The sequence below is a fragment of the Etheostoma spectabile genome, unplaced genomic scaffold, assembly GCF_008692095.1.
Source record: "Etheostoma spectabile isolate EspeVRDwgs_2016 unplaced genomic scaffold, UIUC_Espe_1.0 scaffold00018313, whole genome shotgun sequence".
Classification (NCBI taxonomy): Eukaryota; Metazoa; Chordata; class Actinopteri; order Perciformes; family Percidae; genus Etheostoma; species Etheostoma spectabile.
Window position 1 is genome coordinate 62,341 of NW_022604203.1, and position 20,244 is coordinate 82,584.

A 20,244-nucleotide genomic window follows, 5' to 3' on the forward strand; every position below is an offset into this window, starting at 1 on the left:
TCGATCGGCCGGGGGCGACGTAAGCCATCGCCCCACCCTTCCGAACGGCGTTCGCCCATCTCTTACGACCGACTGACCCATGTTAAACTGCTGTTCACATGGAACCCTTCTCCACTTCGGCCTTCAAAGTTGGGTTAAAAGCTGGGTTATAATCCTCCATCACCCTCCCTCACTCTCCCATGGGCCATTGTGTGGCTCTCAGTCTGGCCTTTGAACTCCTGGGTATCCTCACAATAATCCTCACCCAAGCAGACATGCATTATAGTGCTGTTGCACTTTGAAAGGGGATTTAATCAAAATTTAAAGCAATTAAAAAGTAATGCCTCATAAAAATGCTCACTCAAGCAATTCCCCTTAATCAGATAACTTTAACAGATGTGTTGCTTTTCACAGTTTAAGGGAAAACAATGTGTCAATATGTTCAATTATGTTTGGTTATTTTTAATATGCACCTATCTGGGTATAAATCCTGAAGTTATGTTTCATTTGATAAACTGTTAACTTTTAAATTCAGAGTTCAGTTTCACTGTTCTCAGAAACTAGCATTCTAATGAACACTTCACCTAATGTGTTCATTTCCCAAATTGGGGAGATTTCATTTGGTGATCATGTCTCCATTTGCATTTGCATTACAGAGCCATTACAGGAATGCACACATGTTAGGACAGCAGGAGGAGTTAAAGGATTTTGAAAGTTTACTCAACCATGCAGTGTTTACAGGGCACATCTTTTCATAGGAGATAAATAGTACTAGAATTCATTCTTCATCATAATGTGCAAGTTGGCTTCTTTCAAACAAGACCTAACATGACATATGGAAGTTAAGAATTAATTAGGAAGAGATTAAATTAGTGTGCTGACTTGTAACAGTGTGCTCACATTGTGATGGTATTATAATGTTGGCAAAATTGAAATGTATAAAGAATTAAAGGAGTTGGTTTGAAGAATGAAGCTTAAGTCCATTGATTTACACAAAATAGAGTATAGTGCTATAAACTGTGAGTGTTTTCCCTTAATCTGAGAACTTCAACAGATGTGTGGATTTTCCCAGTTTAAGGGAAAACAATGTGTCAATATGTTCAATTATGTTTGGTTATTTTTAATATGCACCTATCTGGGTATAAATCCTGAAGTTATGTTTCATTTGATAAACTGTTAACTTTTAAAATTCAGAGTTCAGTTTCACTGTTCTCAGAGTTTGACCCTGCTAGTAACCACTTCATCTAATGTGTTAAATTCCTGGATTGGGGAGATTTCATGTGGGTGTGGGAGATTGCTTTCTAAGTGGTCCATTAGCAGGCATGCATTGTGGGTTTGTCTCATAAGCTAATGTAATCAAGTCTATTGTAATCCTAACCCTGCCCCCTGGGTGTTGCTTAAGGCCAGACACAGCTTAAATAAAACCTCAGTCAAGTCATTTACAGTTACCTGACTGCTAAGACTCTTTGTGTACAGCTGATCTATCTCTAACCCTCTTGATTTGACCATGTCTTCTTCTGAGTAAGTATGAATTATTGTTTGTGTTCAATGGTGCCTCTCATTTTTAAATTATTGTTTTTCTAATCTGCTTTCTTTTTTTCTCTCTTTAGGAATAGAAACTTTCTGGTGTGCAAGTTCTGCTTCAAGCCTCAGCAGAGCTTGCCAGTACATCTTAGGAGAGTCTGTTTGAAGAATGGACCTCCTGAGCTTGTAGCTGAGGTGGTTGCTGAAGCCAAGAAGACTGCTCATAAGCTTCTCATCATGTCCTCAGTGTGGAACTATGACGAGCTCAAAAAGATCGTCAGGGATCGCCGAGACCTTGACGTTCTTGTTGCGGTGATGAAGAAGAGAGGGGCTTTTGTTATTAATGTAACAGATTCCCCTGCAGACCCTTCTTCAGCCGTTCCTGCCACCGCTCCATCGTCTCCTCAGCAATCTTCTGCTGAAGGCCAGATGGTTCCTTCTGCTGAAGGCCAGATGGTTCCTGTGGCAGAATGCCCGGATGCCCAAGCTAGTCAACCTCACCAGGATGACTCCCACAAGGACATTGAAATATCACTGAATAAAAGAAGAAAACTGGGTAAAGCATGTCATGTTAATGTTGTATATGGCTTCAAAACCTGTGAATAAAACTGTGGTGGCTGGAAAGCCAAACCTGGGCAAAATGATTGCACTGCTATGCTATAAATCATAGTCAAAAAGTAACACACCTGTTGCCTTTCTGCTGGACAATACAACGTTCACCCCAAATCTTGTAATACAGACTGAAAACAAATGCTAAGAATTACATTGGTGGGGAATGGTGGCTTCCAGTACCAATGAGATAACACAATATTGTTCATGAAGGCACATCTGCGGTTTGGTATACTGTGATGTGTTTTGGGTTTGCTACAACTCTTAAAGAAAGTCTCTCGTTGTCGGCAGGATTCAAATCTGCGTAGGGAGACCCCAATGGATTGCTAGTCCATCGCCTTAACCACTTGGCCACGACAACCTGAAAAGCCAAATGTTCATAAACTTTCAATTAGTTAGTAGTAGTTACAAGACACGGGCGAAGTGCAAATCAAAGTGCACTGCCTGTGTCTGTGGATCCTCATGGAGGCAGCTTGATTGATTGATGTGCTCCCTTATTTGTACCATAACAGAGATCTAATGTTTTATCAAATCGGGTTGGGCAAGTAACCTTTCTGGTTACTTCTTGACAAATAAAGCAAGTAACCACACAAAGAAAACTACTGCGATGGCTGGGAATCAAACCGAGGCCAACTCCATGGAAGGCAGCTATGTTCACCACTATACCACCATCACTGGACAACACAATATTCACTGAAAATCTTGTAACACATCTGGGCATTGAGACTCAAAATGGGCTCTATCACTGAGCTGCAGCCCCTAAAGATTTTCAGATTCTTTTGACTTTTTTGTGAGATCACTGAATGAGAGAAGAAACCTGGGTGGAATATGCCATGTTAATGTTGTATATTGCTTCAAAACCTGGTAGTGGCTGGAAATCAAACCATGGCAAAATGCTCGCACTGCTATGGTATAAATCATAGTTAAAAACTGACATCACTAAAAAAAAGCAACTGCGATGGCTGAGACTCCAACATCGGTCAACTGCTTGGAAGGTAGCTATGCTGACAACTAAACCACCATCACTGGGCAACGTACTGCTCACTGCAAATCTTGCAACACATCTGGACATCAAGACTGACTTTTGCATTAATCACCATGAACACAAGGAGATCGCCTTTTAATACTTTTCTCTTTCAGAATAATTTTTATCAAAGAATTTTATAGACTGGACAATAACACTTGATGGAGATGCCGGGGATTGAACCCGGGGACTCATACATGCAAAGCATGCGCTCTACTACTGAGCTACATCCTCTGCACATTCTCAGGTTTTTTTCTTTTTCAGAGATCATTGAATAAGAGAAGAACCCTGAGTAAAATATGTAATATTTCGGTTGTATATGGTTTCAAAACACGTTGTTTTGAAACAGGAACTTAATCTTTCAAATATTACTCCTTTATCTATCATCTATATCTCCTTTATCCTGACCATTTCCTGACCGGGAATTGAACCCGGGCTGCTGCGGTGAGAGCGCAGAATCCTAGCCACTAGATCATCAGGGAGTCACATCTAGCAAATATATCTTTTTAGATGTGAGTTTCCTTTTCACTTACTGGAATGACACATATTGTTTTAGGCGAGGACTTTAATCTGCCCCAGTGGGCGCTGTAGATTACTGCCTGATGAAGCCAACAGAACCACATCATCTGCAAAGAGCATGAAAGGAATTCTAAGGTGCCCAGACTTGACACGCTCCCACCTCCTGCTGCACCTTGAGACGTGTTGTTCATGTCCAAGAGTTGTGCTCTTTCCATCGCTTGACAGTATTCCCATTTAGGGTCAGGAGTTCTCCCCTACCAACGGTGTCCACCAGGGTGTTGGTGGGTTACCGCCCCTAGAGGCACCTAAGATCCTAAAACCACAGCTCCCTGTCGCAGCTTCAGCAATGGAAACTTTTAACATTGTCCACTCAGGTCCAATGCCCCCAGCCTCCACAGGGATGCCCGAAAAGCTCCGCCAGAGGTGCGAGTTGAAAGTCTGATGGACAAGGGCCTCTTCCGGACGTTCCCAGTTTACCCGTACCACCCGTTTGGACTTACCAGGTCTGTCCAGAGTCCTTCCCCATCCCCTGACCCAATTTACCACCAGATGGTGATCAGTTGACCGTTCCGCCCCTCTCTTCACACTAGTGTCCAAAACATACGGCCTCAGATCAGATGAAACAATTATAAAATTGATCATTGATCTTTGGCCTAGGGTGCTCTGGTACCACGTACACTTATGAGCACCCTGTGTTTGAACATGGTGTTTGTTATGGACAATCCATGACTAGCACAGAAGTCCAACAACAGACAACCACTCTGGTTCAGATCAGGGAGGCCGTTCCTCCCAATCACGCCTCTCCAAGTATCTCCATCATTGCCCACGTGTGCGTTGAAGTCCCCCAGCAGAACTATGGAGTTCTGGAAACCCATACAGGACTCTGTTCAAGGTCTCTAAGAAGGCAGAATATTCCAAACTCTTGTTTGGTGCATATGCACAAACAACAGTCAGAGTTTTCCGGTCCAATAATGTGGAAAAAATAATGTTCCTTAATAAAAATTGATGAGTGGTCCCTGTCCCACATATCCCCCGGCCATAGTTACAAAAGCACACCCAACTTGTGCCATATTTTCCCAGCACATCCTCTGTTTCCCCAAGCCCTCCTTACCTAATACCCGATAATACAATACACAAATCCATCAATCTTTATTTTAAAAAGAATGCTATCCCATTGTTAGTACACATGAGTGTCACTAGTCTAAAGCCTCCTGTCCTCTATCTTGTCGGGATCATTTGGATGCAGCCTTGGCCCTTCACCAGGCGAGGTCGCTGTTACTGAAGCTTCTAGTAATTAACCCATTTTCAAACCAATTCCTCTAAGTGGTTCAATGCTTTACCAAAGCTTAATTTGCCCTTCACAATCAGCACCTAGTTTCTTGACTTTGTAATGCCTTATTTCTACTGTGAAAATCTAAAATGAGTTGGGCCATAATTCACTTTTATTTATATCCTTGCTTTTCCTAATGGGACATGTCAAAATGTCAAAAGGTGCATTGTTTGATAGCCCATCTCTACACATCCATGTTCTACTCCCACAGGTGGTTCAAACGTGCTTGTTGTCCCTTAAATTCACAGTTTATTTTTGTGATTTATTGGTGTTTTTTTCTGTATTTAAAAAAACAAAACAGAAATAATCTGTAAAATTAACAGGAAAATGTACAGATTTTTTTTAACAGTGTGTCAAGTCCTGACCATTCCCTGACCGGGAATTGAACCCTGGCCGCGGCGGTGAGAGCACCAAATCCTAGCCACTAGACCATCAGGGATTCATCTTTCATTTTTATCTTTGTAGATTTGAGTTTCCCTTTCACTTCCTGGAAGGACTCATATTGTTTTAGGCGAGGAATAGCGCCTGGCTAGAGTTTAAGAAGGCAGGACATGACAGATTACACATCTGTCACATAGTCAGTTTGTAGTCTTAAATACCAAGTCTCTTGCTGTTCCTTGACTAGTTGGCCACCCCTGCTTTACAACCTTGAGGCGGGTGGGCTACAACAGCAGAAGACCCCACCGGGTACCACTCATCTCCACTACAAATAGGAAAAAGAGGCTACAATTTGCAAGAGCTCCCCAAAATTGGACAGTTGAAGACTGGAAAAATGTTCCCTGGTCTGATGAGTCTCAATTTCTGTTGAGACATTCAGATGGTAGAGTCAGAATTTGGCGTAAACAGAATGAGAACATGGATCCATCTTGCCTTGTTACCACTGTGCAGGCTGGTGGTGGTGGTGTAATGGTGTGGGGGATGATTTCTTGGTACACTTTAGGCCCCTTAGTGCCTAATTGGGCATCGTTTAAATGCCACGGCCTACCTGAGCATTGTTTCTGACCATGTCCATCCCTTTATGGCCACTATGTACCCATCCTCTGATGGCAACTTCCAGCAGGATAATGTACCATGTCACAAAGCTCACATAATTTCAAATTGGTTTCTTGAACATGACAATGACTTCACTGTATTAAAATGGCCCCCACAGTCACCAGATCTCAACTCAATAGAGCATCTTTGGGATGTGGGAACAGGAGCTTCGTGCCCTGGATTTGCATCCGACAAATCTCCATCAACTGCAAGATGCTATCCTATCAATATGGGCCAACATTTCTAAAGAATGCTTTCAGCACCTTGTTGAATCAATGCCACGTAGAAATAAGGAAGTTCTGAAGGCGAAAGGGGGTCAAACACAGTATTAGTATGGTGTTCCTAATAATCCTTTAGGTGAGTGTATGTGAGTGTCAAGTAATGTTATTGTTGGATTCAGGTCCAAATTTTGACATTTTAGTGCAATGCAAAGGTGCATAACAGATTGCTTTCTACTTACCTGGAGCGATGCAAAGCAGGGGTGGCCAACTAGTCAAGGAACAGCAAGAGACTTGGTATTTAAGAATACAAACTGACTATGTGACAGATGTGTAATCTGTCATGTCCTGCCTTCTGAAGCTCTAGCCAGGTGCCCTTCCTCGCCTAAAACAACATGAGTCATTCCAGTGAGTGAAAAGGAAACTCACATCTACAAAGATAAATTTCATAAATGTAACTCCCTGATGGTCTAGTGGCTAGGATTCAGCGCTCTCACCGCCGTGGCCCGGGTTGAATTACCGGCCAGGGTGTGGTCAGGACTTGACATCTTCAGGTGTAAGGTTTGTGGACTTGTTTTTTGTTCATTTAGATTTGTCAAATTCTTCCTCATTAGTTTATTGCTAGAAATCTAACACTTTTAAAGACTACAATGTCCTTTAAATCAGCTCCCAAACAGCGGATGTATCCTTTTGTCATCATTGATGGGTCATAAACACTTCATCTGCCTCTATCTCAATAACAATTCTTTTCATTTTTTCAAACAGTAACTTGTAATGAAAAATTTCATTTAACCAATGATTTTCATATTAATTATTTATAATAAGATCTCCAATGCCTCTCAGAGTAAATGACTTCTGTGTCTTTCCTCAGTGTCTTCTCCTTGTAGGAGACAACTGGATTTGCTATGACTTTGCCTTTTCCCACCAAGGTCAAAATGGCCTAAAGTCTGACAGAATCAGTTTTGTGATTATCATAGCAGGTCCCGGGTCAAGACCATAGCCTATCCAAGAGACAAGATGATCTTTTTCAGCTAAGATAGAATGGCCGGTCAACAAATTTGAGGGCTCGCTGATTCCACTCTGAAATCCCCAAAAAAACAAGGAAGCAATTTCAAACAGCGGGGGTAAGTTAAAATTTCAATTCTGCTGAAAGAATGATTTAATTTGGACATTGAGACATTTTGTTTGGTGAGACAAGTACTGACTGTGTACAGGTACAGTCTGTTATGTATAACAGATAAAAAGCGCAAATTGACATCATTCCATCCAATACGGGCCAGACGGGGTTGACAGATAGATTTTAAAATCATTAAAGATAAACAGTCATCGCAGCTGTTTGAAGGATTTCCGCAAAGTTTACCGAGATTAAACTGGGTCGTATAGTGGCGATTATACAAAAAGAGAGAAGTACTTCCACTTGTTGTTACCTGTCGTTGCTATAGGTAACAAGAGTTCACAGTCACACGTTTCCTTAGGGGCCCGTAGTGGATGAAATGGTATAACATTTGGCCCTGGATGCATAGAATGCCTGCCATATTGAGCGTCAAGATGGTGTCCTGAAAAAAGGTTCTTGAACTCTATTTTCCTCACCTCTTTTTTGTTTCTTGTTATGTCTCGGCAAGAAGTATTATGCTTTTGGGTCGTCTGTCCATCTCTACATCAGAATCAGAAAGTCTTTATGGATCCCTGAAGGTAAACTCTGGAAAAGAATGCTCCTTCGAGCCAGATTTGAACCAGCGACCTAAGGATTTCAGCTTTATGACTCTACAGTCCTCCGCTCTGCCAACTGAGCTATCGAAGGGAGCTAGCACATAAACATACACTTCCCATTCTTGTGAATGTGATAACACAGGACCCCCTGGAGGGAATTTCAGTGATAGAGCGCACTTCCAGTCTCAATGCCCAGATGTAGTACAAGATTTGAAGTGAATATTGCGTTGCCCAGTGATGGTGGTATAGTGGTGAGCATAGCTGCCTTCCAAGCAGTTGACCTTGGTTCGATTCCCAGCCATCGCAGTAGCTTTCTTTGAGTGATGTTACTTGCTTTATTTGACAAGAAGTCAACAGAAAGATTACTTGCCAAACCTGGTTTGATTAAACATTGGATCTCTTTGGGCTGCTCGATTATGGCCAAAGTGATAATCACGATTAGTTTGATCAATATGGAGATTATCACAATCATTTGTTGATTTTCTACTCCAAAGTGCTGGAAATGAAGGTTTCACCAATCGTTGAACCTCAGGTTAACAAGGAACAATCTCAGCAAGGTGATTGATGGATGATTCTAGTTACTTCACCAAGTTCAGGCCAAATGACACAGCTGTAAGAGACCACATTGGTTGGCTTTCAGCTATGTAATATGTGCAAATGGCAGTGGTGGGATTTGAACCCACACCTCCAGAGAGACTGGAGCCTTTATCCAGCGCCTTAGACCACTCAGCCACACTACTTGCAAGTAGCAACTCTCCACATCGTGACAGACACAGGCACCGTAACTAATAGTATGCTTGTTAATGTTATTGGAAAAAAACCTTTGCGAGGAAAACGCCAATACTTTATTAAAAACTGCCAATACTTTATTAAAAAATGTTATCACACTTTGTCATTTTTCTCTGGCATTGATTTTAGAATATTGTAACCAGCATTAAGTGAGTAAAAAAACAAACATGCAAAGTCAGAGTCGTTATTTCGAGCCGCACGTTGGGTGGTGGTTCTGGACAGTATCAGATGGCAGTATTGGGGCAGATCGGCTGTCAATCGCAAGATTACCAGTTCCGTCCCAGTATAAAAATCTCTGAAATTTACCAGTCTAAAATGTGCCTGCATTCTATAATCATGGCCTGTGCTGACCTCTTGTTCCTCAGATCAAACTAAAGTCTGGTGACAATGCATGTTTAAATTCTAATACTTCAACCTATTGTTGTAAAACTTCAACCTATTGTTCTAGAACTGCAGCTTAACATTCTAGAACTACAATGTAACCTTTTAGGACTATGAGCAACCTTTTGGTAACGCAACTTATAAAAATTCTAAAACTTCAACCTATTGTTCTTGAATTGCAGCTCAAATTTCAAGAATGAAAGCTTAACTTTCTAGAACTGCATCTTAACATTCTAGAACTTCAACCTAACATTCTAGAACTGCAGCTTAACATTCTAGAATTTAAAGCTAACATTGTAGAATGGCAGCTTAACATTCATTTACTTCAACCTAACATTCTAGAACTGCCAAGTAACATTCTAGAACTGTTACATTTCATAACTTTTAAGTAAAATCTTTGGACTGCAACTCAACACTTAAGAAGCGCCTGGCTAGCTCAGTTGGTAGAGCATGAGACTCTTAATCTCAGGGTTGTGGGTTCGAGCCTCACGATGGGCTGTGGTGTTTTAGAGAATGGGAATCCCTCAGTTCTGCACAGTATCAGATGGCTGTATTGGGGTGGATCGGCTGTCAATCGCAAGATTAGCAGTTCCATCCCAGTGTAAAAATCCCTGAAATTCACCAGACTATAATGTGCCAGCATCATGGTCTGTGCTGACCTCATGTTCCTCAGATCAAACTATAGTCTGGTGACAATGCATGTTCAAATTCTAGAACTTCAACCTTTTGTCCTAGAACTGCAGCTTAACATTCTAGAACTACAATGTAACATTTTAGAACTGTAATTAACAGATTACGACCGCAACTCTTAAAATTCTACAACTTCAACCTATTGTTCCAGAACTACTCACAAACAAAACAACAAACTTACTCTCATTCAGAAGCCATAGAAGAGCGGTGCAAATATTTCATCCGAGTGATGGCTTGTGGTAAGAAATTGGTCCTGACTCTGTTGGTTTTGGCGGAAAGTGCTCTGTAGCGCCTACCAGAGGGGAGAAGCTGGAATAGGTTGTGTCCGGGGTGAGATGGGTGAGAGTGCGCGAGGCCATCCGTCGTCACCTGCACACTTGATGAGTGTCATCGGTGGAAGTCTAAACCAGTAATTCCCAAACTGGCTGACCCTAACAGCCCACCTGCACCTATGAAAGCCAGCATTCCACTCCACTGGTATAGACTGTTTTCAGCCAAATATAATGTTATAAGACAAAATCACATGTCACTTTGGTGCTCTGCAAAATCAGGCAACTGGTAACTCTGTCGCACCGGTTAAGAATCACAAATCATATACACACAATACACTTCATTAAGTGAGAACCAGGCACTGCTGGGATTTGGACCCATGATCTCCTGTTTACGAGACAGGCGCTTTAACCACTAAGCTACAGCACCTTCTACAGGTAATCCTGTCTTGCAAGAATACAACGAGCTAATGAACAGGGTTGCTTCCATCCATCCATCTTAGTCCAGCAGCTTCCGTAGGGGACCCCTACGAACTCTGGACAGTGTCCTTGAGCGACGCCTCAGGACTCACTGTTCATAGGCAGGCCTACCCAGAACATCAGAAGTCCTATCTATGCAAGGTCTTCGAGAGATGAGAGATCCTTTCCCCAAAGCCCTGGTAAAATCCAACCTCCATGCCAGAAGTCCCCTCATCACAAAGGTCATTAACCACTCCCTCCGGTCAGGCCATGTTTCATGGAAAGCCATGAAAAGCTTAAAACACAGTCCTAATTTAGTCCTCCTCAACAGTTAACATAGCGTTTGCTGTGTGGCGTGTCTGTTTTTTAAATATTTCTCTCATGTTAACAGTATTGACCAATACGGTAGGCATTCTAAACTCTGCTGACACGCTCACGGCTTGTAGGCAGTGTGCAGGAGCCCTAAGCTTCCAAGGTAAGACTGAAGAAATTCATGATAATAAAAACTTTATAATTTTCACACTAAAGTTGAAAAAACACCTCCAATAAAAGGCTTTTATTCGCTTTACATGGACACATGTAATGTAATGGTACAAAACAACATCACATGTCACTTTTTTGTTGCACATGTTAAGTATCAGCAACCATGTGTTAACACTTTATTAAGTGATAACCAGGAACTGCTGGGATTTGGACCCAGGACCTCCTGTTTACGAGACAGGCGCTTCAACTACTAAGCTACAGCGCCTCCTGTAGCAAAGTTCTTCTTACAAGAGTACAATGAGCTAGTGAAAAGGGTTCCCTCCATCCATCCATCTTTGTCCAGCAGCTCCAGCAAGGGACCCCAAACTAGTGATGGCCAAATGAAGCTTCGTGAACCAGTGTCTTTATTTTCTGAGCCCACTAGATGGAGCTCTCTGTTCCACAAGTGGTTGAGAACATAGTGAATTGCAATGCCTTAGGTCTTTCTCTTAAAACCAAGAGCGCCATCTAGTGGGCTCAGAAAATAAAAACACTGGTTCATGAAGCTTCGTTTGGCCATCACTACCCCAAACTCCCCTTTGCCGAGCCACATCAACCAGCTCTGACAGGGGGATCCTGAGGCGTTCCAAGGAGATCGGGCTTTCTACTCAGCTTGCCTAGGCTTGGGGGATCAATCCTATCCAGTAGCCAGTCTGCAGAAGAGGTATAAGTACCTGGCAATCCGTGCTGCGCTAGCTATGCCTTGCAGAAGCATGTCTCAGATCACGGTGCGTCTGGAGAAAGCGTCCGGTCATCAGTGGAAAGATGTTTCTATGTGGATAACTGCCTCCTGAGCCTGCCAACATCAAGGAATGCCACACAGCTAGTGAGCAAGCTACAGGTCCTCCGAGCCTCCGGAGGGTTGGAGCTGCGCCACTGGGCCAGTAATGTTTCCAGCGTAGTTAATCACCTGCCAAAAGAGGCCAGATCAGACAACCTTGATCTCTGGCTTACTCAAGAGGTAGCAGAGGCTGCAGTGTACAGCGTACACAGTGTACAAACATACTTAGGCCAAATGAACAGAAATGGCTGATGAATTAACTTTGTGTATAGTGTGGCTTAAACTTGAATTTAATTCATCATCTTTAGTCTGTGTTAACGTAACATGCCTTTTTCATTTGCAACCAGGGTTTAATGGGTAGCAATGATGCAAACAGAGGTAATCTCTGCAACAACAACGTGCTGTTGGGAATTGAACCCAGGATCACCTGTTTACTAGACAGGTACTTTAACCAACTAAGCCACAGCACCTCAGGGTGTGAACCCAGATGCCCGGCCATGTTGGAGGAACTCGGTGTAAACACCTGAACAGATTACAGTGCAGTATTGTCCACTTTGGATACTTTGTGAATGTAGCCATGTCTAAACAACAGAAAAGCATCAAAGATGCAAAGGCATTTAGGGAAGGATGATATTTCGAAAAATTACAGTTTATTGACGGTGCAGATCCTTACGAGTTGGCTCCCTCTTCTTAGATCCATAACGACCCGGTGATTCTTCCTTCAGTTACATATCCCGATATAGTCAACTAATATCAAATTATTTATTTATTAATTTTCATTCCAGCAGCATCAAAGATGTTGAAATCAGGCCTGGAAAAATGACAAGAACAGCTCTCACAATGCAAGTTACAGAGTGACAACAGTTCTGGTTAATACAATCATGGAAAGAAGAATGTCATTACTGACTCTGATGAGTAACGGTTTTAAGAGGGAGGGTGTGTGACGAAGTGGGTTTGCTCACCACTTGTCCCATACAGGTCATTAGTAAAGTAAACACACAGTCACGTTAGTTTCAGTTCCATTTTATTAGGTTGCAAGTTGAAACATGGTTTTCCCTGTATTGATACTTACAATTGTTTGTTCCGTTGTTCAGTTCCACCATGCAAGACAATTGGTTGGGGAGGGGCCGGCCTAAGTATTTCCTGTTTTATAGGAATAGGGTGGTCATGGATGACATCACCGGGCCAAACCAAGTAGAGGGTTTTCTTTTGTATAGGAATGTTTATTTTGGTTGTTTTTGGTCATTGTATAAAAAAGGTATGCAAAATCCTGACCTGTTTTGTAGTCAGCAGGATAGGAGGGAACTGGTGACCAAGTTCCATAGGTTAAGAGATGGCAAGGTATTATGGTTTGGAGTAGATCAACCTGCTTTAGGATGGGATGGACTGAAGCAGTGGGGTGGGAATTGACAACCCTATATAAATGGGGGGATTTCTGCTCCTGGGAGGAGAGAGGGAGGTGAGGCTGCGCTGCGCTGCGCTGCGCTGCGCTGCGCTGCGCTGCGCTGCGCTGCGCTGCGCTGCGCTGCCCTGCCCTGCCCTGCCCTGCCCTGCCCTGCCCTGCCAGGAACATGTGCCTGTTATTGCTACTATTAGTTTAATGTGCCACTGTCTTTAAGTTTGATGGGTTAATTATCCGTGTACTCACTGCAGACCATGGAAATAAACTAATCACCTTTGAAAATGTGCAATGTTCGAGTCTGCCAACCTGCCGCCATCCTAGCCACTCTGGCTAACTCTCCACGAATGTGTAAAACTAAAAAGAAGACACACAAGACCAAAAACTAACAAATTAACTACAGCTATTCTGACATTCCTGACCAGGCATATGCCTGTTGGCCAGTAACCCCCCCCCCCCATCAGTGTCCCGCATCAAAACCAAAAACAATACACAAGTGCATGAACAGGAATTAATTACAAATGTTTACAATAATACAGTACCAATGCAATAATGAATGGGTACAACATGAACACATGATTTAGGAAACGTTGCTGGTTTTCAGCCCTAAAGTGGATCAGCTGCTGTGTCCTCCTGTGTGATACAGGACGGTATATGTAAAGCACGTAGCGATGTATCATAGACCGGTAATATTAAAATATATAGTCTATGCGATGTATACAGTCCATTTAAGGCAGAGAAATGCGGGACTGTTGTAAAAATCAACGTTAACGTTAGTGGTTAGCGATAGCATACGTTGGCGTTAGCATAGCAAGCTAGCGATTTTTAAAAAGTTTCAGTTAGGAACATGGTTGCAAGCATGTATGGACAGGACTGTATAGACCACAAAATAAGACTTAAATCAATTATTTAAGCCGAAAATACCAGAAATGCGTCTCTCTGGTCGATGCGGCAGCCATTGTTGCCTGTTGCACATTGTATATCGCTACCCCTCGGTTTCAAGTAAGCTGGCGTTCTCCCTTGATTTTTTTCATTCATTGTCTATGGTTCCTAGGGCCATACACCCCTTACCCCTCGATCAAAAACATTATTGGGACAGCACTCACGTGAGCGCTCAAGACGTAGGGAAAGGGGTAGGGGTAAGATAGAGAAATGAGATTCAGCCTAAGACCTCTTGTGTTAATCTGACTGATAGGGTTATGGAACATAGTGGTAGACCAAGGCCTCCTGTGGTAATCTGACTTGAAGGGTTTTGGAGCGTAGTGTTAGACTAAGACCTCCTGTGACACAAACTAAGCAGTATGCTCTCCCTTTTATACCTCAGGCTATTGTAGACAGCACAACAACCACTTCAAACATACACATTTTACAGTTTTTATTGTAGATTATCTATACAATATTAATGCTCCAGTTTTAATGGGTGTTACAGCGGGTATGAGCACTCTAATTTCCATTTTAATGGATGAAATAAACATAACATAAAGACTGTACTCTTCAGCAGGAGGAAACATTTTACAAACAGATGCATTGTTAATTTTCAACAGCCTGGGAGTGGACTTTATATGGAGACAAAGCACAGCAATTAGCAGAGGATGGTTTTGATTCATCAACCTCTGGGTTATGGGCCCAGCACGCTTCCGCTGCGCCAAAGCTGGGGAACAATAGTCTGTAAGGGGGGGGGAAGAAGAGGAAAAAGGGGAAGAGGGAGGTAAGAAGGAAAAAGAGGAAAAGGAAGAGGAAAAAGGAGGAAAAAAGAAGAAACGGGGAAAAGATGAGAAAGATGCTAAATTACACACATAGTGTAAGAGTTTTATAGTTTCTATTAAGTCAGATTTTAATTTAATTGCTGAAATTGGAATGTTTCTGGGAAATAAGGGAAGTTTAACGTAGATTCAAAGGTCACAGGTTCGATCCCCACCCAGCACCAGATCTTAGGTTCAATCCCCACCTAGCACCAGATCTTAGGTTCGATCACCACCTAGTGCCAGAAGATCCAATTCCACTGTCCACAACTTTATTGTTCTACTAAACAAAGTTTTGGAGAAATAAGATATTAGTAAGGTTGGGAAACAATTTAAACAAATAATTTATAACGTTTAGATTGACTTTTGAACAATATATCTGTTTTTAGTACTGCATACATTTAGTAATCGAGCTATATTTGGTCAATATTAAAAGTTAGTCTTTATAATAAGTATTGTTTAGTAATAAATAATTTTCTCTTTCTTTAAACAATGTATGACAGGTAAAACCAAGCATTTTTAGTTCTCTTTTCTCTAAAAGCTAGTATGTCTTACAGTAATCATTGCAGGGAAGTAGGGTGTATAAAGGCAAGTCATATGCTCAGCAGTGTGTACACTATAATTTGGAATAATATTGAAATGAAGCCAATTAATATAATACATGCCAACTTTATTACATTATTGATCTCAACAAAACAATATGTCTTTAGGTAACGAATAATATTGTTTAGCACAAGAAATGACTGACTATACAAAGGTTTTTACACCAGGGAGGAAAATAAGAGAATCAACAAACTAATTCTGTACAAAGAGTAAAACACACATAACATATAAATGACAATACATCATAATATTGTATGCATAGTAAAATCTAACTATTTACATTTTCTATTTACATTATACATTTACATTTTTGATTTTTTAATCTGATCTAACCACAACTCTTTTGACAGTGTTTCTGTATTTGGGCAGTAGATAGTGCCTTGATATTGGCTGTGCCCAGTTTCTGCGGTTCTGAATTGTCCACACTTCCTGCAAGTGTTGTACTCCCCCTTCCTCTTATTAAACCTTGCCTTAGAGGCAGGGCGACCACTGGCAGGTGGAGGTGCGGATGGAGCAAGAGGGGCAACAGGTGTATGGGGGGCACGGTATGCTAGTGTTGGAACAGCAAACAAAGTTCCTGGGGCTTGAGGAGAGACAGAGGTTGCTTGAGGGAAGAACAACAGAGGACCAGAAGCAGGAGGCTGTGGAAAAATCTGATTCTGGGCTGATGGCTTTGGCATGATTGCCTGTGGGGCAGCGGTGACGGGGGCTACTCCCTGCCACCACTTTGTCTTTGCCAACCCCACAGTGCTTGGGGCAGGTTGTAAACATGTTCAGTGCAGTGTGTTTGAGGAGGAGCAGCAGCGTGGATGTTGGCAGGTGGAAGGGCCTCCGAGGCCACACCAATTCGGGCAGGTAGATTTATTCCCTGCAGGATCAGTGTAACATCCTGGCGCTTCACCCGTTTATTATGCCACTGCATGAGGGTTGTTTGATTGATCTCAACCAGCTGCAGTGTAGTGCTCTGCATGATGGCTCCATTACCCAGAATAAGCTGCCGGATTTTGCCGTAATCCTGCAGGACACAAGTCCATCTTGTAGTATAGTCCTGTTATACTTTTTTGTAGTATATACCTTTACCCTTTACTTTCCTTTTCGGATTCTTGTGTAAATCACAGAGTCTGATACAAATGGCTTCCACCAAGCAGCAGCAGTCTGGCCACTGGGCAGGGGAGGCAATGGATCCCAGCACACACCGCTTCAGGCTCTCCACACCAGGAGTAAACTCTGCCCGTAGTTTTGGAGACCTGAACTTTCCTACTATGAGCCTGTCTTGGTGTCTGGCAGCAAACACCACCCGTTGCTGGTCATATGGCAGCAGGCTCTGCCAGAGGTCAATGATGGTGCTGGCCTGTTGGTTGCTCAAGGTCAAACCAGTATGGTTCTTCACACCCAACAGATACTCTGCTGGGCTGTCCACAAGATCCATTCCCGGCATGTTGTGTTCATCCACAGCCTGAAAAACAACATCAGACCAACGATTAAAAGTTATCACTAATATTACGCACACAATACAGTGGAATAATTACCCATTTAGGTATTCTTTTTCTTAGCTATTCTTTAATCCTTCTTACTAGTTGTTCTTCAGGCATGAAGACGGCAGCAGGCTGGGTAGCTGGGGAGGACACAGAGGCGGCAGCAAGGTTTGATTGAGGTGCAGCAAGAGGGATAGTGTTTTTTTTTGCAGAGGTGTCAATCAAACTGCCAGATGACGTGGTGGCAGTGCTGGAAACGACCTGGAAGAAAAGAGAAATTGCACGCAGAGTAGCACGCAAACTATTCTCCCAAAGAGATACAATTTTAAAGTTTCAAGTTTAACACAACGTCATTTTAATTCAGTTTATTTAAGAAGAAGGGAGTGCAAACTAATAAAAGGCATTATTAACTAAATGCATTACAAATAAACAATATGTGGCATCCTACCTGAGAAGGTTTCCTGGCCATACTGAGGTTGGGCTTCAGTGTTGCAGTGTGTGAGCCACCGAACCGTGGTTTGAATAACTGGGGAAGGATGAAATGTCACAAGTTACAGTAAATGATCATAGAGTTGTACAGGTCAAAGCAATATACATGGAATTAAAGCTACTGTTTGCATTGATTCTGTTTATATGTTTTATTAAATAGTAATGCCCTTTACCATTTCAAGGGAAAATTTGGGTTGCACTGGACCAGCAGAGGGTCCAGCACCAGTTGGAGCAGCAGGGTCAGCTGCAGTTGACGGAGCTGGGCCAGCTGCAGCAGCAGGTGTGGCTGTCTGCACATTAGTTTTCTAATACAAATATCAAAGAAATCAACAGCCACAGCTAAAAGTCAATTTTAACAACATACATTATGGTTGCATCTTTAGTAAACTTCTATCATTTAAGTATCCCAATTAACTTTACCTTCTTAGTGTGAAATCCACACGTGCAGACCTGTGCTCCACCAAAAAGAGACATCTGCCCCCGCTGCTGGAGTGGACACTTCTCTATCTGTAATTAACCCAAATTAAAATGCACCAGACTGTTACATGACATTAATTAATTGTTGATAGTTGTTAAAAAAACATGTAAAAAGCTGTACCTTAAGATAGAGCTCATGCCATCTCTTTGCCTAGGGGCTGGTCTATTCCCAGCATCAGTAGGCCAGACCCCTGTAGCGGCAAACGTCCTCAGCCAGGACAGCCATTCATGGTCCCCCATGGCACGATGCTTCTTAGCCTTAGATGCCATCTGAGATTAAACTGAACAGGACAATAGGACAATAATGCCAATAGTTTAAGAATACAAATTGACTATGTGACAGATGTGTAATCTGTCATGTCCTGCCTTCTGAAGCTCTAGCCAGGCACCATTCCTCGCCTAAAACAATATGAGTCATTCCAGTAAGTGAAAAGGAAAATCAAATCTACAAAGATAATTCTCATAGATGAGACTCCCTGATGATCTAGTGGCTAGGATTCGGTGCTATCACCGCCGCGGCCTGGATTTGATTCCTGGTCAGGGAATGATCAGGACCTGACAGATTCAGATGTAATATCTGTTAGAGTTAGTTCCTGGACTTGATTTAGATTTGTCAAATTCTTCCTCGTTAGTTTAACGCTAGAACCCCAAAACTTTAAAAGAGTACCTTTTCCTTTAAATCTGACCACCGACAGCAAATGTATCCTTTTTTCATCATTGATGGGTCATAAACACTTCATCTGCCTCTATCTCAATAAGATAGATAGATAGATAGATAGATAGATAGATAGATAGATAGATAGATAGATAGATAGATAGATAGATAGATGTTTATTGATATACCCTTCTGCATGCAAAGCAGATGTGATAACTACTACACTATGGAACCTCTGTGACATGGCTATCCTTAACATGACTGGTGTATAAATGTGATCTGAACCATACTGTATAAATAATGGATTTAGCTCAGGTTCTGAAAAGTGAAACCAATGCAAAAGCAAAAGACATGAAGACGTCTTCAGATAGGAGACAAAATGTCTTTGGAGCAGCTTCAACCAACTCTTCAGTTCTGACAGTCATGGTTCTTGGAGATGCCCAACGCCAAGTTGGAACAACCATCAACCATTCTCACAGTAAACACCATTCAACCACCCCACAAAGGTAAATAGTTGGGTTTCCCTGTTGTTAAATCAGAACTTAAGACGTCTTTCAGAGAAGAGACAAAACGTCTTTAGAGCACCTTTAAAGCAGGTCAGGTGGTTAGAGGACATAGTTCTCACTTCAAATTATAAGTCTAATTCCACTGGGGATTGAACCCAGGACCTTCTGCGTGTAAGGCAGATGTGATAACTACTACACTACGGAACCTCAACGTACTGTCATCTTTAACATAATCGTAACAATACATTAAAATAATGGCTGAAGGTGAGATTCTGAAAAGACATGGGCTTATTTTTCATTATTTGCATTCATTTCTTTCTAAAGACTTTTCAAATGACAATTGCCAGGTGGTACCAAATACATAGTTCTTACTTTAAAGCATAAATCTGGTTCCACTGGGGATTGAACCCAGGACCTTCTGCGTGTAAAGCAGACGTGATAATTATTACACTATGGAAACTCTGTAATACTGTTATCTTTAACATAATCAGAACCATACTGTAAATAAAATGGATGGAGGTCAGGTTCTAAGAAGTGAAACCAATGCAAGAGCATTGAAGAAGTCTTTCAGATAGACAATATGTCTTTGGAGCAGGTTTTTTTTTATTGTCAAGTGTCGTTCACTCACTTTTTTAAGACTTTTCAAGGGACGCCTGCAAGACGGTAACAGGACATAGTTCTTACTTTAAACCTTAAATTTGGTTCCACTGGGGATTGAACCCAGGACCTTCTGCATGTAAAGCAGACATGACAACTACTACTCTACAGAACCTTTGGTATATATATCTTTACATAATCTGAATATAAATGTGACCTTAACCATAGACTGTAGAATTAGCTGTATTGTAGCTCCGGTTCAAAAAACAATGCAATGGTGAACAAAGTGAAGTGAGGTTTCTTTTCAGCACTGTAGCCAGGCTGACGGATGGTCACAGCTCTACTGAGCCAAGTATTCCCATAGCTCTTAGTAGTAACGACTTTATGAGATTTTTCAAAAAATTCTCCTGCTGTGCCTTGTAATGCCCACAGTGCCCTGCTATGCCATGAACTACTACAAAGAAC

The 20,244-nt window shown here is 42.0% G+C and overlaps 5 non-coding genes across 5 annotated transcripts; all 5 read right to left on the reverse strand.

Moving 5' to 3' along the window:
• Window positions 1–2,391: 2,391 nt before the first annotated feature.
• Window positions 2,392–2,473, reverse strand: trnaa-agc (transfer RNA alanine (anticodon AGC)). Its single transcript has one exon. It is a non-coding gene; the product is annotated as a tRNA-Ala (tRNA).
• A 7,958-nt stretch (window positions 2,474–10,431) lies between these two features.
• trnat-cgu (transfer RNA threonine (anticodon CGU)) lies at window positions 10,432–10,504 on the reverse strand. Its single transcript has one exon. It is a non-coding gene; the product is annotated as a tRNA-Thr (tRNA).
• Window positions 10,505–19,316: 8,812 nt separating this feature from the next.
• Window positions 19,317–19,389, reverse strand: trnav-uac (transfer RNA valine (anticodon UAC)). The gene has a single exon. It is a non-coding gene; the product is annotated as a tRNA-Val (tRNA).
• Window positions 19,390–19,569: 180 nt separating this feature from the next.
• Window positions 19,570–19,642, reverse strand: trnav-uac (transfer RNA valine (anticodon UAC)). The gene has a single exon. It is a non-coding gene; the product is annotated as a tRNA-Val (tRNA).
• Window positions 19,643–19,881: 239 nt separating this feature from the next.
• Window positions 19,882–19,954, reverse strand: trnav-uac (transfer RNA valine (anticodon UAC)). The gene has a single exon. It is a non-coding gene; the product is annotated as a tRNA-Val (tRNA).
• Between the last annotated feature and the right edge of the window lie 290 nt (window positions 19,955–20,244).